Source organism: Sus scrofa, chromosome 1 (assembly GCF_054392235.1).
Source record: "Sus scrofa isolate SSC_HxYL_T2T_F1_AM1 chromosome 1, Sscrofa_HxYL_maternal_Yorkshire_Landrace_v2.0, whole genome shotgun sequence".
NCBI lineage: Eukaryota > Metazoa > Chordata > Mammalia > Artiodactyla > Suidae > Sus > Sus scrofa.
The window spans coordinates 76,872,969-76,892,693 of NC_139383.1; the positions used below are offsets into that span (position 1 = coordinate 76,872,969).

The 19,725-nt window shown below is 37.0% G+C and overlaps 1 protein-coding gene and 1 pseudogene across 22 annotated transcripts in view; one reads left to right on the forward strand and one right to left on the reverse strand.

Annotated features, from left to right (window-relative positions):
• The window catches only part of CDK19 (cyclin dependent kinase 19), a 203,883-nt gene that overhangs the window by 113,627 nt on the left and 70,531 nt on the right, over positions 1-19,725 (reverse strand). For 4 of the 22 annotated variants that reach the window (XM_084963088.1, XM_084962997.1, XM_084963010.1 and 1 more), the window contains one exon: positions 18,960-19,055. The exons of the other annotated variants lie outside the window; for them this stretch is intronic. The gene's annotated coding sequence lies outside the window, so the exon portion shown is untranslated. The remainder of the gene's footprint in view (positions 1-18,959; positions 19,056-19,725) is intronic. 22 annotated transcript variants of the gene reach the window in all.
• On the forward strand, positions 3,858-6,115 carry LOC100156194 (mitogen-activated protein kinase 6 pseudogene; annotated as a pseudogene).

A 19,725-nucleotide genomic window follows, 5' to 3' on the forward strand; every position in this document is an offset into this window, starting at 1 on the left:
TGTCTGATTCTCAGGATCCCTGACTTCAGACAACACAACAAAGCCACACTATTCAAAACAGTATGGTACTGGCACGAAAATAAGACATATATATAGATCAATGGAAAAGGATAGAAAGCCCAGAAATAAACCCATGTACCTATGGTCAATTAATCTATAGCAGAGGAGACAAGAAAACACAATGGAAAAAAGTCTCTTCATCAATAAGTGATGCTGAGAAAACTGGACAGCTGCATGTAAAAGGATGAAATTAGAGAATTAGCATTCTCTAATAATACAGAGAAAAATAAAATCAAAATGGATTAAAAACTTTAACATAAGACCAGATACAACAAAACTCTTAGAGGTAAACATAGGCAGAGCACTCTCTGACATGCACCACAGCAATATCTTTTTGGATCCACATCCCAGAGGAATGAAAATAAAAATAAAAATAAACAAATGGGACCTAATTAAACTTAAAAGCTTTTGCACAGCAAAAGAAACTATCAACAAAACCAAGACAACCCACAGACTGAGAAAATACTTGCAAATGAAGTAATCGACAATGGATCAATCTCCAAAATAAACGAACAACTCATGAAGCTCAATATCAAAAAAACAACCCAATCAAAAAATGGGCAACAGATCTAAATGGACACTTCTCTGAAGAATAAATACAGATGGTTTAAAAAACACACAGGAAGATGCTCAACATCACTAATTATTAGAGAAATGCTAATCAAAACTACAGTGAGATATCACCTCATACCAGTCAGATTGGCGATCATCAAAAAGCCTACAAATAACATGCTGCAGCACATGTGGTGAAAAGGGAACCTCTACACTGTTAGTAGGAATGTATGTTGGTACAGCCACTATGGAAAACAGTATGCAGGTTCCTCAAAAAACTAAAAATAGAGTTGCCATATGATCCAGCAATCCCACTCCTACGCTTATATCTGGAGAAAACCCTAATCCAAAAAGATACATGCACTCCAGTATTCGTGGCAGAACTATTTACAACGTTCCAAGACATGGAAGCAACAAAGGAATGGATGTCATCAAAGGACATCAACAAAGGAATGGATAAAGAAGATGTGGTGCATATACACAACGGAATATTAGTCATAAAAAAGAATGAAACAATGCCATTTGCAGCAACATAGGTGGACTTAAAGATTATCATACTAAGTAAAATAAGTCAGAGAAAGACAAAAACCATATGGTATCACTTATATGCGGAATCTAAAAAAAAAATGATGCAAATGAACTTATTCGCAAAATAGAAACAGACTCACAGACTTTGAAAACAAACCTATAGTTATCAAAGGGGAACGGCAGTGGAGAGGGAAGGATTAGGAGCTTGGGATGGTATATGTACACTATGGTATATGGAATGGATGATCAACAGGGACCTGCTGTACAGCACAGGGAAATCTCAATATTCTGTAATAACCTATATGGGAAAGGATATGTGTGTATGTATAACTGAATCACTTCACTATACAGAAGAAATGAATACAACACTGTAAATCAACTATACTTCAATAAAATTTTAAATGCCTGATTCTTATATTTATAAATATGTGATTTCATTAAAAATTATTTTGTTCTTACTTTTTTTTTTTTTTTGGCCACACTTGTGGCACATTGAAGTTCACAAGCCAGGGACTGAAACCAAGCCACAGCTGTGACCTATGCCACGTAGTGGCAACGCAGGATCCTTAACCCACTGCACCAGGCCAGGGACTGAATCTGCACCTCGGCAGCAAAGACCCAAGCCACCACAGAGACAACAGTGGATCCTTACCCTGATGCACCACAGTGGAAACTCTTCTAGTTACTTTTTATAGTAAAGTAAGCGATTACACTGATTTTTTTAAAATTATGCATATAAATCAGCTATATCATCATTGAATTTCTATTCAGGACAACAAAGGAACCTATAGATTAATTATTATAAAAGGGGGATTGAGGAGTTCCCTAGTGGCTAGTGGATCTGGCATTATCACTGCTGTGTCGCAGGTTCAGTCCTTGGCCAGGAATTAAGGCATACGCTGCAGGTGCAGCCAAAAAAAATAAAAGAATAAATAAAAATTTTTAAAATCAAATTGGGAACTGGGTCAGTTGTGGCTGAGAAGCACTGCTACAGCACAAATATCTAGGAAAGTTATTGCATAACAAGGTACATGTATCTTAACATCAGTAGATAAAGTATTTTCCTCAGTGATACAGTAAAATAATTTATAATTTCCCCTAATACTATATGCCAGATCCGGTACTATACAACACTGCAAATACTCGATACTGTTACCAATCTGGAGGGCAAAAAAAGTATCTTATTGTGGTTTTACTTTACATTTCTCTGATCATTAACATAACTGAGCATCTTCTTCATTTACTGACCATTAACATTTCAATTTTTTTAAGTTCCTGTTTAACGCTTTAGCCTACTTTTCTATTGGATTAAAACAACCTAACTTTAAAAATTCTAAGGAGGAATAAAGTTAATACCATGCTAGCAATATCCAAAGATCAAAGCCACGAATAAAGTTAAGCTTATTAATCAGATTATTTAAACACAAGGTGGTAAAATTATCAGAAAGTCGGGCAATCCAAAAGAAAGAAAAAGCTTCTTTTTAAATTAGAATTGACTTATAGGGACAAAAAGGTGACGAAACAGCTTGTACCCAAACCTCAGTTACATAGTACTCTACAAGTAAGATTTTCAAATACCCTTTTCTTTTCTGATACTATTTTACTGTCAAGAATACCTGGCATTATCTGGAGCAAATTGTAATCTTTTGGCAGTCATTTTGTTTGAAATGCTAATTTCCTTCAAGTATTTGAATACTATAATATCCAAAACATCGCTAAAATCTACAAACTGTGGAATTTCCAATTAGAACATTCTTCTAAGAAAAACAGCCCATTCAAACTTTGAAATTACCAAGCTACTGAGTGTACTAAGAAGCTTGTAAACCAATGTCTATGTTGTATCAGTTTATCTCATTCCCATTACATAAATGCCCATCATAATAAAATACAATGATCTAGTTTTGAACTGTAATCCTCATCTTTTCAAAATGTGGTCTACTAAGTCTAGTTTGTGTCTGTTAAAGTTCTACTTCATCTTGACTTCACACTGTTCTGACTGGCTTTTGCTTGCTTATTATTTAAGTCAAAGATCTATATTAAAAATGTGACAGCTTATGTCACCAGTAGAAGTCATATAAGGCCAAAGTAAGAGAACTGTGGGAGAACCTCGAAGCCACTGCCGCCAGCACAGCTGGAGACCTGAGCCGACAGTGGGGGCTGTCTGTGGGCCCAGCACTCCCTCGATGAGTCGGAGAAGTCCTGTTCTATCTAGTAAGATGGACAGTAGCTTTGATTGTGACTGTGGTGAGCTGGAGCCACCTGATCACTAATGAAAGACATCTTCTGTTAATAAACAGCCACCAGGGCTTCCTATTGAAATATACAGCAGCAAAGGAAGAAAGGAAGCAAAACGGAAATAGTGCTTACCAGCACCTTAGAATGATGCTGCTCAGGACCAGTCCAACACTGAATATATCTGCACTGTGAGGATAATGTTCATAGAAGCCTGTTGTGTGCATATTTATTCACATTTTCATTAAATGTTAAATCCTTCAGCGCAGTAAATCTGAGTGCGTACATGGTATGTCATTTCATTCCATTTGAGTTTCTTCATTGTTTTCTTTAAATGTCTGCAGTGTTGCTGCTCCTTTCTTGAACTATGAGTACTGCAATCTTTTTAATTCTCAATATGAGTAGAGCTTTTTGAGCTTTAAATCTAAGGGGAACTCAATGGGCCCAGTTGGCATATGCAGTGAACATCAAGAAACCATCTTGCTGTGGAAGCAAAATTATTTTGATCTTTCCTTTTGATGCCAGTTTTCTTCCCTGTTCACAGAAGTTCAACAATTGAAAGGAAAAGGCAATAGTAAGGGTTTCAAAATGGCAGAGAAATTTGAAAGTCTCATGTACATTCATGGTTTTGATCTGGGAGCTAGGTATATGGACTTAAAACCATTGGGTGGTGGAGGCAATGGCTTGGTTTTTTCTGCTGTAAACAATGACTGTGACAAAAGAGTAGCCATCAAGAAAATAGTCCTTACTGATCCCCAGGGTTTCAAACATGCTCTACCTGAAATTTATTAGAAGAACTTGACCATGATAACATTGTGAAGGTGTTTGAAATTCTTGGTCCTAGTGTAAGCCAGTTAACAGATGATGTGGGCTCTCTTACCAAACCGAACAGTGTTTTTACATTGTTCGGGAGTACATGGAGACAGACTTGGCTAATGTGCTGGAACAGGGCCCTTTACTGGAAGAACATGCCAGGCTTTTCATGTATCAGCTGCTACGTGGGCTCAAATATATTCACTCAGCAAATGTACTGCAAGAGATCTCAAACCAGCTAATCTTTTCATTAACACTGAAGACTTGGTGCTGAAGATAGGTGAACTTGGTCTTGCATGGATCATGGATCCCCGTTATTCCCATAAGGGTCGTCTTTCTGAGGAATTGGTTACTAAATGGTACAGATCTCCACGTCTTTTACTTTCTCCTAATAATAATACTAAAGTCATTGACATGCGGGCTGCAGGTTGCATCTTTGCTGAAATGCTGACTGGTAAAAGTCTCTTTGCAGGTGCACATGAACTTGAACAGATGCTGCTGATTTTAGAATCTTTTCCTGTTGTGCATGAGGAAGATCGTCAGGAGCTTCTCAGTGTAATTCCAGTTTACATCAGAAATGATCTGACTGAGCCACACAAACCTTTAACTCAGCTGCTTCCAGGAATTAGTCAAGAAGCACTGGATTTCCTGGAACAAATTTTGACATTTAGCCCCATTGATCGGTTGACGCAGAAGAAGCACTTTCCCATCCTTACATGAGCATTTATTCTTTTCCAATGGATAAGCCTATTTCAATTCATCCTTTTCATATTGAAGATGATGATGTTTTGCTTATGGATGAAACTCAGAGTCACATTTATAACTGGGAAAGGTACCATGATTGTCAATTTTCAGAGCATGAATGGCCTATACATAACAACTTTGATACTGATGAAGTTTAACTTGACCCAAGAGCTCTGTCTGATGTCACTGATGAAGAGGAAGTACAAGTCAATCCTTGAAAATATTTGGATGGAGATCGTGAAAAGTATTTGGAGGATCTTGCTTTTGATACCAATTACTTGACTGAGCCTTGTTGGCAATACCCAGATCACCATGAAAACAAACATTGTGATCTGGAGTGTAGCCATACTTGTAACTACAAAACCAGGTCATCATCCTATTTAGATAACTTAGTTTGGAGAGAGAGTGAAGTTAATCATTACCATGAACCCAAGCTTATTATAGATCTTTCCAATTGGAAAGAACAAAGCAAAGAAAAATCTGATAAGAAAGGCAAGTCAAAATGTGAAAGGAATGGATTGGTTAAAGCCCAGATAGCCCTAGAGGAAGCATTACAGCAATTGGCTGAAAAAGAAAGGGAAAAGAATCAGGGATTTGACTTTGATTCCTTTATTGCAGGAACTATTCAACTTAGTTCACAACATGAGCCTACTGATGTTGTTGACAAATTAAATGACTTGAATAGCTCAGCGTCCCAACTAGAATTGAAAAGTTTGATATCGAAGTCAGTAAGCTGAGAAAAACAGGAAAAAGGAACGGCAAATTTGGCTCAGTTAGAAGCCTTGTACCGGTCTTCTTGGGATAGCCAGTTTGAGGGCGGTGGAGAGGACTGTTTTCTCATGAATCAGTTTCGTTATGAGGTAAGGAAGGATGAGCAAATTGAAAAGGAAAGTACTTACACCAGTTACCTGGACAAGTTCTTTAGCGGGAAACAAGATACTGAAATGCTAGAAACTGAGCCAGTAGAAGATGGGAAGCTTGGGGAGAGAGAAAATGAGGAAGGATTTCTGGACAACAGTGGGGAGTTCCACCTTAATAAGCAACTTGAATCTATAGGCATCCCACAGTTTCACAGTGCAGCTGGGTCACCACTTAAGTAAATACAGGCCACGTTAACACCTTCTGCTATGAAATCTTCCAGATTCCTCATAAAACATACAGCAGCATTCTGAAACATCTGAACTAAAACACTCAGCAGACATTTCTCTTTGTATTCTTCATGAAATGTGTTTTGTCTTTTTTATTACTAGTGTTTAGTGGGGTTTTTTTGTTTTTTGTTTTTTTTGGTCTTTTTGTCTTTTCTAGGGCCGCACCTAAGGCACATGGACGTTCCCAGGCTAGGGGTCTAATTGGAGCAGTAGATGCTGGCCTATGCCAGAACCACAGCAACACCAGATCCGAGCCACATCTGTGACCTACACCACAACCCACTGCAACGCCAGATCCTTAACCCACTGAGTGAGGCCAGGCATCGAACCCACAGCCTCATGGTTGCTACTCAGATTCATTTCTGCTGTGCCATGATGGGAACTCTCAGATGGTCATTTAGAAAGGATTTTATTCTTGGTTTTTAAAACCCAGACTTTTTTTTCTACATGTGAGAAGGTTTCATTTTAACTGGCATGTTGTTTGCACACAAAAATAAAGAATAGAGCAAAATAATACAATGCAGGAGGAGACAAAAGAAATGCACTAAGACAAGTAAAAAACATTCTCTCATAGAACAATGAGAAACAAAAATTTTACAGGAAACAAAAATTTTGCCTTGAAAATTTACACAATGAGACTGTACATAATTGCATGGAAATATCTATTTTTTTTCCTAAAACATTTTTCATTCATGAGTGTTTTCAAATTTTTCATACTGTACACATTTCTTAAAAACACATGATACCAGCAGCAACTGAAAATGAACGGTACACATGTTATTGACCTCAAGGTAACAAAAGTATGTGGCAAAACATATACCACCCATAGTGCTTCACAATATGCACTTCTATTTAGTCAACGTTTATTGTAGTAAACTATTCTTAATAAGATGCACTCACCATTTATAACGTTTATAGTAGTAAACTATTCTTAATAAGATGCACTCACCGTTTATAACATTTATTGTAGTAAACTATTCTTAATAAGATACACTCGGAGTTCCCGTCGTGGCGCAGTGGTTAACGAATCCGACTAAGAACCATGAGGTTGCAGGTTCGGTCCCTGCCCTTGCTCAGAGGGTTAAGGATCCGGCATTGCCGTGAGCTGTGGTGTAGGTTGCAGACGCGGCTGGGATCCCGCGTTGCTGTGGCTCTGGCGTAGGCCGGAAGCTACAGCTCTGATTCGACCCCTAACCTGGGAACATCTATATGCCGCAGGAGCAGCCCAAGAAATGGCCAAAAAAAAAAAAAGACTAAATAAATAAATAAATAAATAAATAAGATACACTCACAATTTATAAATGTTCTGGTATGCATTCTTTACAGTGAAGTGTTACTACATCACATCTTATTTATTTTGGGAAATCAGTATATTTTCTGTATTTAATTATTAAAAATTATAAAAAATTAACTCAGTTTTTAAAATTTATTTGCAAATACCCTTTTCTCCTTTTGGCACTATTGTTTGTTGCCTGCTTAGCTGAATATATAATGTCAGCTTATCCTAAGGCTGTCCACATACTTAATTTACTTAAGTATTCATTTTAAGTAAAGAGCTCACTGTGTATAGGAATTTGTATTTTGGAGGTGCTTGATCTATCTACAAAGAAAAATTAGGAATTACTTTATACAAAATGCTCCTAGTAGTCTTAATTGTGTTAATTTAAAAAAGAAAACTGTTAGACTTGTGTGCATGGACGTAATTAAGGTACATCATTATTGTAGTTTAAAAGCTGTACATGATAAGACATATTTTGTTTTTACTGTATGTTTTTACTGAATGATCTATTCCCCATCCCAAGGCAAGCATGAATAAAATCAGGTTAAATGTTGAAAAAAAAAAAAAGTAAGAGAACAGTAATATATAAGACTATGTCATTATGATAATCTGTTGGTACTTGAAGTAACTAAACTCCTTTTCCCAGTTATGGATAATTCTTTGCTATAATGTGTTATTGTACCAAAATCTTAATTGTGGGCTTTCCCAGTCTACTAGCTCTTTCTACTGACTCAAGAAGGCTACTGATTGCCCAAGTGCTTCCATTCCTCATTCTCTTGGTTACTCCCTGAAGTCCTACCAGCTGCCTCCCAGGTTCCCAGCCTGCCTTAACTCTCCCATTATCCATTCCTTCCTCTTTTTCCCCCAAGTAAAGACCTAGCTCCCAATTCCCACTGCTTGGATAAGAGAATTTCCATTTCCAATTCTAGCTGTCACCTAACCACTGACACTATGGCTCATGTGCCCTAATCCCTACCCTAGTTTCTAGTGCCGTGAACCCCTGGCCAGTGACCTGGACCTGAAGAGCCTGTTTCCATATTTAGAAAAGTATGACAAGGCATGATGTATCCTGACATGTAAGATTTTAATTCTGAAGGTGTTTCTTCATAGAAACAATGCTGTAAGTAGTCCTTAAGTACTAGAGTACTAGAGTACCATAATTCAGTTACCCTAGGCCAAATATAGGTTTTGTTGGGATAGACTAGTCCCTAGGCATCATTTATATCAATGTTTCCTACAGAAAAGGCATTTCACTTTCCAAACAACTGACTTAAGAGACTTCCACCTTCCTGAAAATACTGCTCTGTATTCTCTCAGCAAGTAACACTATGTGATCCAAAGAGCCGTGATCAATATCTGTTAACTGATATATTTCAGGCAGGGGCACAACTGTATCTGCTGCTATAGCATACTTTAAATACAATTTAGCATTCAAAGACCACAACAAAGTGATTGAATTTTTAAAGATATTGACTGGCCCCCTATATATTATTATTGATCTAAGCTAAGGCCACCTACAATTTACTTTTCCATCGCACTAACAAATTCAACTTAAGAGAAAGGAGAAAGGCTAAACTTCACTGGAAACTGATTATGAGCCAAAAGACATACATACTTTAATTTACCCTTACAGTAATTCTGTGAGGTTAGGTACTACTAATCCAATTTGTTCTTGTTGTTGTTTTGCTTTTTAGGGCTACACATGAGGCGTATGGAAGTTCCTAGGCCAGGGGTCCGGTTGAAGCTGCAACCGCCAGCCTACATCATAGCCACAGCAACATCAGATCTGAGCTGCACCATTAACCCACTTAGTGAAGTCAGGGGTGGAACCTGCATCCTCATGGATACTAGTCAGGTTATGAACCTGCTGAACCACAACAGGTACTCCCCTATTAATCCAATTTTTTTTTTTTTGTCTTTTTGCCTTTTCTTTTTGCTCCTGCAGCATATGGAGGTTCCCAGGCTAGGGGGTGAATCGCAGCTGCAGCCACCGGCCTACGCCAGAGCCACAGCAACTCGGGATCCGAGCTGCATCTGCGACCTACACCACAGCTCACAGCAACGCTGGATCCTTAACCCACGGAGCAAGGCCAGGGATCGAACCTGCAACCTCATGGTTCCTAGTCAGATTCGTTAATCACTGTGCCACGACAGGAACTCCCCTATTAATCCAATTTTAGACATGAAGATACTAAGGTTCACAGAAGTAAGATATGTTGAGAGTTGGCTTATAAGATAATAATTTTTACTACGCCAAAGAAGAAAAAGAGATTGCACAGACTGAGAAAGATGTTTAACTCCAAATCCAGATAAATCAGAGTAAGTAATCTGAAACATGAACTAAAAATAAAAGTGGAAATTAGCCTTATTTTAACCCAAGAGCTTAGATGCACTAACCTACATGCAAGGGTCAGACTCTCTGCTCTCACAGGCAACTCCTCCCTCCTAGGAATTTAGATGATTCTTGAACATATTTGGAAAGAAGTGCTTTGTCAAAACATTTCATGAGATTTAGTTGATACTCTGGTTATAAGGTGAAACTTAGAATGACCTGCAACATTCACAAGTTAAAAGGCTCAGGGATTCTGAGAATCTGGACAACCTGTAGTCTGCAGCATGGCCTGCTTCCATGGCAATGTCAGCCCTCAAAGCAAATCAGATATAACTGATTCTCCCTGAAAACAGCTACATTCCTGTAGCTACCTAAAAACTTGGTCCTGGTACTGATGGCAACCTGCCCAAGATACAGAGGAGTAATAAAGTCCAGATACAACCTCAAATCTATCTGAATCCAAAGTCCTTATTCTCTCCAATTTTATAATCTGAAACCTAAGATATATTAAAAAAAAATACTTTGTTTTTCTACTTAGGTCTCGTATTTTGAATCTATAATTACCAAGTTATGTTGTATTTTATAATTTAGTATCTTCCATAATACTGCACTTTAAAAAATTAAATGTATGGATGCTTAAAAATAATTTACTTTGACCATAGTGATAACAATTTTAACTGTATTTTTATTAGAATTTAAATGGAAAAAAGTTATTGTCAATAACAATAAAATACCCATTTACTGTGGATTTATTTTCAGCCTCTGAGCTGAGTCCTTTGCATACCATTATCAGATTTATTTTCAGTCCTTTATTCTTCATTGTATCACCGGCACAATTTTGCTTCAATATTATTCAAGAGAAAAATAAATAACACTAAAAATAGGGAATTAATAGCCAATTAAATCTAATCTAATTAGAGCAGGAATATGAAATTGATCATTTTTATATTTTTAGGAGAACTGAAATAATGCCACTGATTTACTTAGCAGGAAGGCACATACTGACACAGCAGAAAGCCTATCATCTTCAATGATAAACTACCAATTCTTTGCAGAGAGAAAGCAGCTATAGCAACCACAGATGCCTAAAGGCACTATTTCCAACCAACTAACTAGTCTAGTCCCCTTGAGTTGAGAGAGAAGTGGGGGAGTTTTCAGTTACATCTATGACTAATGTTACCACACCAATCTATCTTTCCTCACTGTAACACACACATATACAAATACACACACACACACACACACACACAGAAAGAAATTGGTGAGCAAAAAATCAGTATTATCTCCTCTCAAACTGTTCCTTTAGACAAAACCCCAGAAACCTATATCACCCCTTTCTTTTCTACAATTGGCAATAATAGATGTTTAAATCCACCTCTGAGAATACAGAGGTTGGTCCCTTGTCTTCCCCGAGGAAACATAAAGCAGTTGAAATATATTCCAAAAGGTGCATGTGTGCACACACACATAACTTTTAAGAAACTCATAACGTATATAGGAAGGCAGACAGATATACCACAGGACTGGAAAATCTCTTTGCTGGCTGAACCCTTTTACCTGGCCCTTGTACCTTTTTAACTTTTTTTTTTTTTTTTTTTTTTGTCTTTTTGCATTTTCTAGGGCTGATCCTGCGGCATATGGAGGTTCCCAGGCTAGGGGTCCAATCAGAGCTGTAGCCACTGACCTACGCCAGAGCCACAGCAACGTGGGATCCGAGCCACGTCTGCAACCTACACCACAGCTCACAGCAACGCCAGATCCTTAACCCACTGAGCAAGGCCAGGGATTGAACCTGCAACCTCATGGTTCCTAGTCGGATTTATTAACCACTGAGCCATGATGGGAACTCCCCTTTTTAACTTTTAAATGGATTTTTTTTTTCATCCTATGGCTGTTCCTCCTATGTGCTGACCCTGTAGCCATTTCCCAGATTTATCCTTAAAATAATCCCAAACTCCATCTCAATTCAAACAAGATTTCATTTTTCATTGTAAGAGTCACAAAAAATAGATTTATTTAAATGCCAAGGAAACTAAATATACTCATGAGAAAAGTAGTAACTATCACTATCCAATGCAAGGAAAAAAAAAAAAAAACACTTTAAAGAGGAAAAAAAAAACCTAACTTGAGTCCTCAATTCCAAAAATAAATTTTTGTTTGTTTCAAAGGAGAACACAAGGATCACACCAAAGAACAGATTTTGTCCAAAGGCAATTTCATATGTGATTAATTTAGTTCTAGTCTCCCAAATCATGCCAAACTTTTTATGAAAATAATTATTACAGAAGAGCATGTTAAAAGTCCATTGAAAAAAGAAAATGTTTTCTACCTTTAGAGGTTTTCACAAAAATCTTAATACCATATTTTGATTTTGTCCCTTTGATACAAAGGGTAAACTTGGACACATATTTAAGAAAAACCTTGCACTTGGTGCAACATAAAAGCAACTGTGATATAATTATATAATTTTAAGGAGAATAAACAGATATTTCTCAACTTTTAACTCATAAAATTTAACAAAATAATTTTAAGATTGATAAAAATGAATATACTAATAAAAATTTGAGTCTTGCTCTTTGATTTTTTTAAAGTTCTCAGGAACCCACAGAGTAAACATACATTTTATCATTTCCATTTCACAAATTAAAAAAAAAAAAACAAAACCAAAAAACAAGGGCTTATTCCTTGAATACAAAGGAGAGTTCCAAGGATTCCACTGAAGCTTACATAGCAGCTTACTATACCACCATGGTGGCAAGAGAGGAAACAAAATAGTAGCAATCTTTCAGCTGCCACTCCCCCCTGCCTGCTCTGCGCTATGCAAAAAAACTGCAAGTAACAGTCTATTACAGCTGACCCCACTAGTCACCATGGGAGCATCAATGCTGCGCTGCTGGTGGATACATACCCTGGGCAAAACTGAGCAGAGGTGGCTAAAGAAGTGGCTTCTGAGCAACGCAAACCAAAATTGAGGAAGAGAGCATTCTAACATGAAATCAGGGTTTCCCTTTCTTGTCCCTCCCCAACAACCTATGCCCGCCACCCTACTTCCCTTGACTAATTTTCCTTTTTCAATCTGCCTTCATTTTCTTTTTGAGCATCTTAATTTTCTAAAGAGTACTTAGGAGTTATAATCTTTCTTATACCCCAAAGAACCTAGCATGTTTATTATTTTGATACTTAAAAATTTACCTTTGTATTACCCCAGATGAAATTACATTTTATAAAAATTAATGGACTCCCTACTCTTGTAAGAAAAAAAAATCCTCTGTATTTTTGCAAAGAAAAAAGTCTAGAAGACTATAGACAAAATGTGAATAGCGATTATTTCTAAGTTTTAGCATAATAGGTGCTCTTAACATTCTTTTTCCACAATGTGTGAGAATTTTTATAATAAACATATTTTAATTCATCATCAGGCAACAAATTAATGTGATCTAAATTAATGGTGTTTACCACATTTGTAACTGAGCAAACTTATGACTACACAGGTAAAAAACTTAACATTAGAACTCGCCTAAAATTTCAGTGTAAAAATGCTCACGTTCATGTGTTCCTACTATGTTCATCACCCAGAAATTGTCCGTGTTAAGGCATACTGTAAACCATAAAGTGCATACAAAGATATGGAGTTACAATTCATCTCTGATCAATAAGGTTAAAATAAAATTAAAATGTGAGATGACTTTCTTTGTTAGCGAGACATGAGATAGTAACGCATTTTAGTTCTTAAAGTTCTTCCCATCCTAAATACATCCTTCCTAGTTCATTCCACGACTACAAGTTCTTTGACTTCTTATCATCCAACCCTGCTCTCAGAAGGTGTCCTGCAGTCAGAGCCCCATCATTTTAGAGTAATGAGTGAAATGTTCCTGATTTTTTCCACATCAGAAGCCCCTTACCTAACGATGGTTCCGTAACTATAAATGTAATTTTTTTAAAATGAACATTTTTTTTAAAAAGCCTCTTACCTATGTGCATCTATAAGAGCCAGAAAATGCCAGGAGGTTGACAATCTTATGGGATATAGAAGGAAAAAGGCAAAGAACAAGGTCTATCTGCTTTTCGATTTATAGTGTTGTCAGAGTCTCCCCATCCGTCCCTCCTAACCTCTCTCACTCTCAACTACCTTACATTCTCTGTCCTTCTACCAAATCAACCAGAAAAACTCTCCCTTCTTACACTGGGCTGCTAGTGAAAAAAACCATACAATCATGCAGACGGGTGCCATAACTGGTCTACTACTTTAAGGAACTACGGCACTTCTATAACCTTATCTTTGACCAGCAAATTTTCATGTAGTCTTCATCAATAACTTAAAACACTCACCCCTTAACATTTACACACACAAAAAATAGGCACACAATAATGTAACTACCTCATCATCTTCCTAGCAAACTGACATATGTAGACACCATCCTTTCCTCTGTCACTGCAGTTTCAGAGGATAAACTATGTGTTTTAATTCTATTCAAGGTCATGCCCTCTAGCTGGGCTTGTGATACAATGATTCTTTTTTTTTTTTTTTTTTTTTTTTTTTTTTTTTTTTTTTGTCTTTTCTAGGGCTGCTCTAAAGGCAAGTGGAGGTTCCCAGGCTAGGGGTCTAATCAGAGCTGCAGAGGTCGGCTTACACCACAGCCACAGCAACTTGGTGTGATCCAATGATTCTTACAAATAGCTCTTTTCAGACCTTTGATCCACTAATTAACCTATATACCTTTATTGATTTCCCCCCCAAATTGGCTGAGGTATAAGGGCATAACATTTATGAATATTATTATGGATACAAGTCTATTAAACCATTACGACAATCACAAGGATGAAGACTTACATCATCTCCAAAAGACTTCTCATGTTCCTTTATAGTAAATCCCTGTTTCTATTTCCATCCTCACAGTCACTCATTTACTATCTGCCACTACAGATTAGTTTGCACTTTCTAGAATGGATTTGAGTTAGTAAAGACTGTAACCATATCCATATGCAAAGCTGTGGGTATGTCCAGGAAACATCTGAAATGCTCTAATCTTGTGCTTCTTAATGCCATACGAGCAGGACTTAAAGGCTAAAGCAGAGTTTCAAATTAAACAATGAGATACCACTACAGGCATATTAGAATGGCTAACTTTAGAACACTGACAACAACGAATGTTCATGAGGATGTGTAGCAACAGGAACTCTCAGCCATTGGTGGTGGGAAGGCCAAATGGGACAGCCATTTTGGAGGACAGTCTGGCAGTTTCTTACACAACTAAACATATTCTTACTACACAGTCCAGCAGTTGTGCTCCTTGATAGTTACCCAAAGGAACTGAAAAGTTATGTCCACACAAAAGCCTACACACAATGTTTACAGCAGTGTTACTCAGAACTGCCAAAACTTGGAAGCAATCAAGACGTACTTTAGTAGAGGCACGTATAAACAATTTGTAGTACATTAGTCAGCACTTAAAGAAATGAGCTGGATCTGCTGTAAAGCACTGGAAACTCTACCCAACATTCTGTGATAATCTATACGGGAAAAGCATCTGAAAAAAAATGGGTATGTGTATATGTTTAACTGAATCACTGTGTTGTACAGCAGAAATTTCCACAACATTGTAAATCGACTACACTTCAATAAAACTTTCATTGTACACCCATAAATGTAATAAAATTTATTAAGTAATTTTAAAAAAATTTTTAAATAAAACTTCTAAAAAATAAAAAAAAGAAATAAAAGAGAAAGAAATGAGCTATCAAGTCATGAAAAATATAGAAGAATCTTAAGTGCATATTACTAAATGAAAGAAGTCAATCTGAAAAGACTACATACTGTATGATTTGAACTATATGACATTCTGGAAAAGGCCAAACTATGTAAACAGTAAAAAGATCTGTGATTACAGGGGGCAAAGGTGGGGGGGGGGGGGATACAGGATGAATAGGTAGGGCACAGAGGATTTTTAGGGCAGTGGAACTACTTTGTATGATACCATAATGGTGACTACATGTCATTATACATTTGTCCAAACCCATAAAATATACAACACGAAGAGTGAACTCTAATGTAAACTATGGTCTTTGAGTGTCAACATTGGTTCATCAGCTGTAACTGATGTACCACTCTGGTGGAGGATGTTGATACTGGGTTAGGCTATGTATGTGTGGGAGTATATAGGAAACTTCTAAAACTTCCACTCAATTTTGCTATAAACTTAATATTTTTCTAAAAAGTAAAATCTACTTTTAAATGGAAAAAGAAAAAGAACCATATAGCAATTTTGGAATTGAGAAGTACAATAACTAAAAGAAAATTTTACTAAAGAAGGGCTTGGCACCATATATAAGCTGGCAGGAGAAGAATTGGTAAATCTGTATACAATTGAAAGTATCCTGTCTGAGCAATGAATAGAATAAGAGAATTAGGAAAAATGAACAGAGCCTCAGTGACCTGTGGGACACCATCAAATCTATAAACATACACACAACTGAGGTCTCAGGAGAGGAGAGAAAGAAAAGGACAGAAAGACTATCTGAAGAAATGATGGCTGCAAACTTCCCAAATTTGATGAAAAACATTAATCTGTACATCCAAGAAACTCAATTAACTCTAAGGATCCACACCTATACATATCTTAGTCAAACTCTCAAAAGACAAAGACAAAAAGAGAATCTTAAAAGTAGCAAGAATCTTAAATCCCTCATTGGGATTTCCCTTGTGGCGCAGTGGGATAATCCCGTGGGTTAAGGATCTGGCATTGTCACTGCAGTGGCCTGAGTCTCTGCTGCGGCACTGGTTTGATCCCTGACCCTGGAACTTTAACATGCCACAGGTGCAAAAAAAAAAAAAAAAACCCTCATATAGAAGAGATTTTCATAGATAAATAGCGGACTTCTCATTAGAAACCATGGGAGCCAAAAGGCAGTATTATAACATGAAAGTGAAAGACTATCATTCAAGAATTCTATATCCAGCAATACCATCCCTCAAAAAAAAAAAAAAAAAAGAAAAGAAAAGAAAAGAGAAACAGGGAATGAAGGGGAAGAAAGAAGAATTAATACATTCCCAAATCAAAAACTGACAAAACTGGGAGGTCCTGTCATGGCACAGCAGAAACGAATCCGACTAGGAACCATGAGGTTGTGGATTCGATCCCTGGCCTCATTCAGTGGGTTAAGGATCCAATGTTGCCCCGAGCTGTGATATAGGTCGCAGACGCGGCTCGGATCCGGTATTGCTGCAGCTGTGGTGTAGGCCGGCAGCTACAGCTCTGATTAGACCTCTAGCTTGGGAACCTCCATATGCCACGGGTGCCACCCTAAAAAGACAAAAGACAAAAAAAAAAAAAAAAAAAAAAAAAAACCCTGAGAAAATTCATTTCTAGAAGATCTGCACTACTAAAAAAAAAAAACACACAGGAGTTCCCATCGTGGCTCAGTGGAAACAAATCCAGCTAGTAACAATGAGGATGCAGGTTTGATCCCTGGCCTCGCTCAGTGGGCTAAAGATGTGGCATTGTCGTGAACTGTGTGGCCTACACCAAGTTGCTGTGGCTGTGGTGTAGGCTGGCAGCTATAGCTCCTATTAGACCCCTAGCCTAGGAACTTCTATATGCCACAGGTGCAGCTCTAAAAAGAAAAAAAAAAAAAAATACAAAAAGGAGATCTTCAGTAAAAATAAAAGGACTATAAGACTGTAATTCATATCTACATAAAAAATAAAAAACATTAGTAAATAGAAAAAACAACATAAATGTGTTTTTGTTTTCAACTTTGTTTCTAACTTTTTCTTCTTCTAGTAAGTTAAAAGGCAACTACATAAAGCAATAATTATAAAACTGTATTTGTGGACATAATACACCAAGATGTATGCACTTAGCTGCTATGCAATAATATACATGCTAAACATCTGTCAAAATCCCTATTGCACTGGGGCTACATCATTCATGTAATGACAAAAACTTCTTCAATCCAGAAACTCTGCACTTTCTAAAGCTCTATTAGGCAAAACAAACCCTCAGTAAAAATATTAAGACTGAATGATTTTAAGAATTAAGCTTTTCCAAATTCTGCACAGCATAAGAAACAGTTAAAATGAAAAGGCCACCTACAGAACAGGAGAAGATATCTGCAAACTATCTGATGAGTGGTTAATATCCAAAATATATTAAGAATGCATACAACTCAACAGCAAAAACCATCATCATCATCCAATGTGAAAATGGGCAGAGGGACTGAACAGATATTTTTCCAAAGAAGACATACAGATGGCTAGCAGGTCTAAGCAAAGGGGTTCAACATCACTAATCATCTAGGAAATGCAAATCAAAACCATAATAACGTCACCTCGCACCTGTTAGAATGGCTATTAGCATAAAAACAGAGATAACAAATGCTGGCACAAATGTTGAGAAAAGGAAACTCATGGATTCCTCAGAAGATATAAGTCTCTGCTCAAAAGGACATCTAGAATTGGGTTTTCATTTCCTAATAATCGCTATCTTAAATTTCAGCTATTTACCCTGTTAGCTTGTGGAAGTGGAATTACCGTTATACTAAATTATAGTACTTCAAAGTAGCAAAAATATATTGATGTTCATATTGGTTGAAACAATATGTAAGAGTTTTAGGGAGTTAAAAATGACTTATCAAATGTTTATTCTGGTAGGACTTTATAAACACCAACTGATAATTAATGGAAAACTGCCCAACGAAAATTTTAAATGCCAAACTTATGTTCTAGAGCAAATTTAGGGTCGCATAAAACTTTTTAGTTATGTTTATTCATTTATTTATTCAGCAAACATTTATAGGGCACCTGCTCTGTGCAAGGTAGTATGCCAGAAACTATGCATAAAAAGACAAGGTCCCTATCCCTTATAGTGTGTACAGCCTAGTGAGAAGCTCCCATTCTGTTTTGTTTTGTCTTTTTGCCTTTTCTGGGGTCGATCCTGAGGCATATGGAGGTTCCCAGGGTAGGGGTCTAATCAGAGCTGTAGCCACCGGCCTATGCCACAGCCACAGCAACTCAGGATCCAAACCTGTCTGCAACCTACACCACAGCTCACGGCAACGCCAGATCCTTAACCCACTGAGCAAGGCCAGGGATCGAACCTGCAACCTCATGGTTCCTAGTCGGATTCGTTAACCACTGAGCCACGATGGGAACTCCTTTTTTTTGTTTTGTTTTGTTTTGTTTGGAGAAGCTCCCATTCTGAAATCAAAGAATTTATGACTACAATGGACCTTAGAGTTTCCTTATTTCGCAAATAAGGAAAGTGAGACTTACGGCCAGTTTAGCCAGTGAGGTCTACAGAAATCCTGCCTCATGTATTCTTTGCATCATTATTTTTCTTAATACCAAGAGTGATGATGGAGTGCTTTCCTGCGAGTGAAGCAGAAATATGGAACTATGGGCAAAATATGTAATAATCACTAAATTAAAGACAGAAATACCTAATGGATATGGGACAATGTACTTACAATTCAGGGACAAAAATCACTAATAGATGTGACACCATGATAAAACCCCAATAAAAAACTAAAACACTAAAATAAGAAACTGAAGAACTAAAAATAAGGTAATATAATATTAAGGCTTCTATGCCAAAATTATGATTTTGCCTCTGATTACTGATCTGTAAAACGGGGGTATTAAAAGTATGATTGTTCTAAAAATTAAATTAATTACTACTTAAAAGCAGTCAAGTCTGGTACCTGGTAAATATTCAGCAAATGTAAGGTATTCCCTTTTTTTTTTTTTATATTGTGCCCACAGCATGTGGAAGTTCCCTGGCCAGGGATCAAACAGCTATAACCAGAGCCACACAGTGACAAGGCTGGATCCTTAACCTGCTGAGCCACAAGGGAACTCCCAAATATTAGGTGTTCTTATGGACAATCATTTCTTAATTTTCAATTGACCAAAAAAAGGAACTCTTTTTTTAAAGAAACTATTCTACTATTATGATGGTCTTATTTTTCTAGCAACTAATAGACTGCGACATTAAAATGTATTTCAGAAAAGTATTTAATATGTATAGTATCTAACAGTA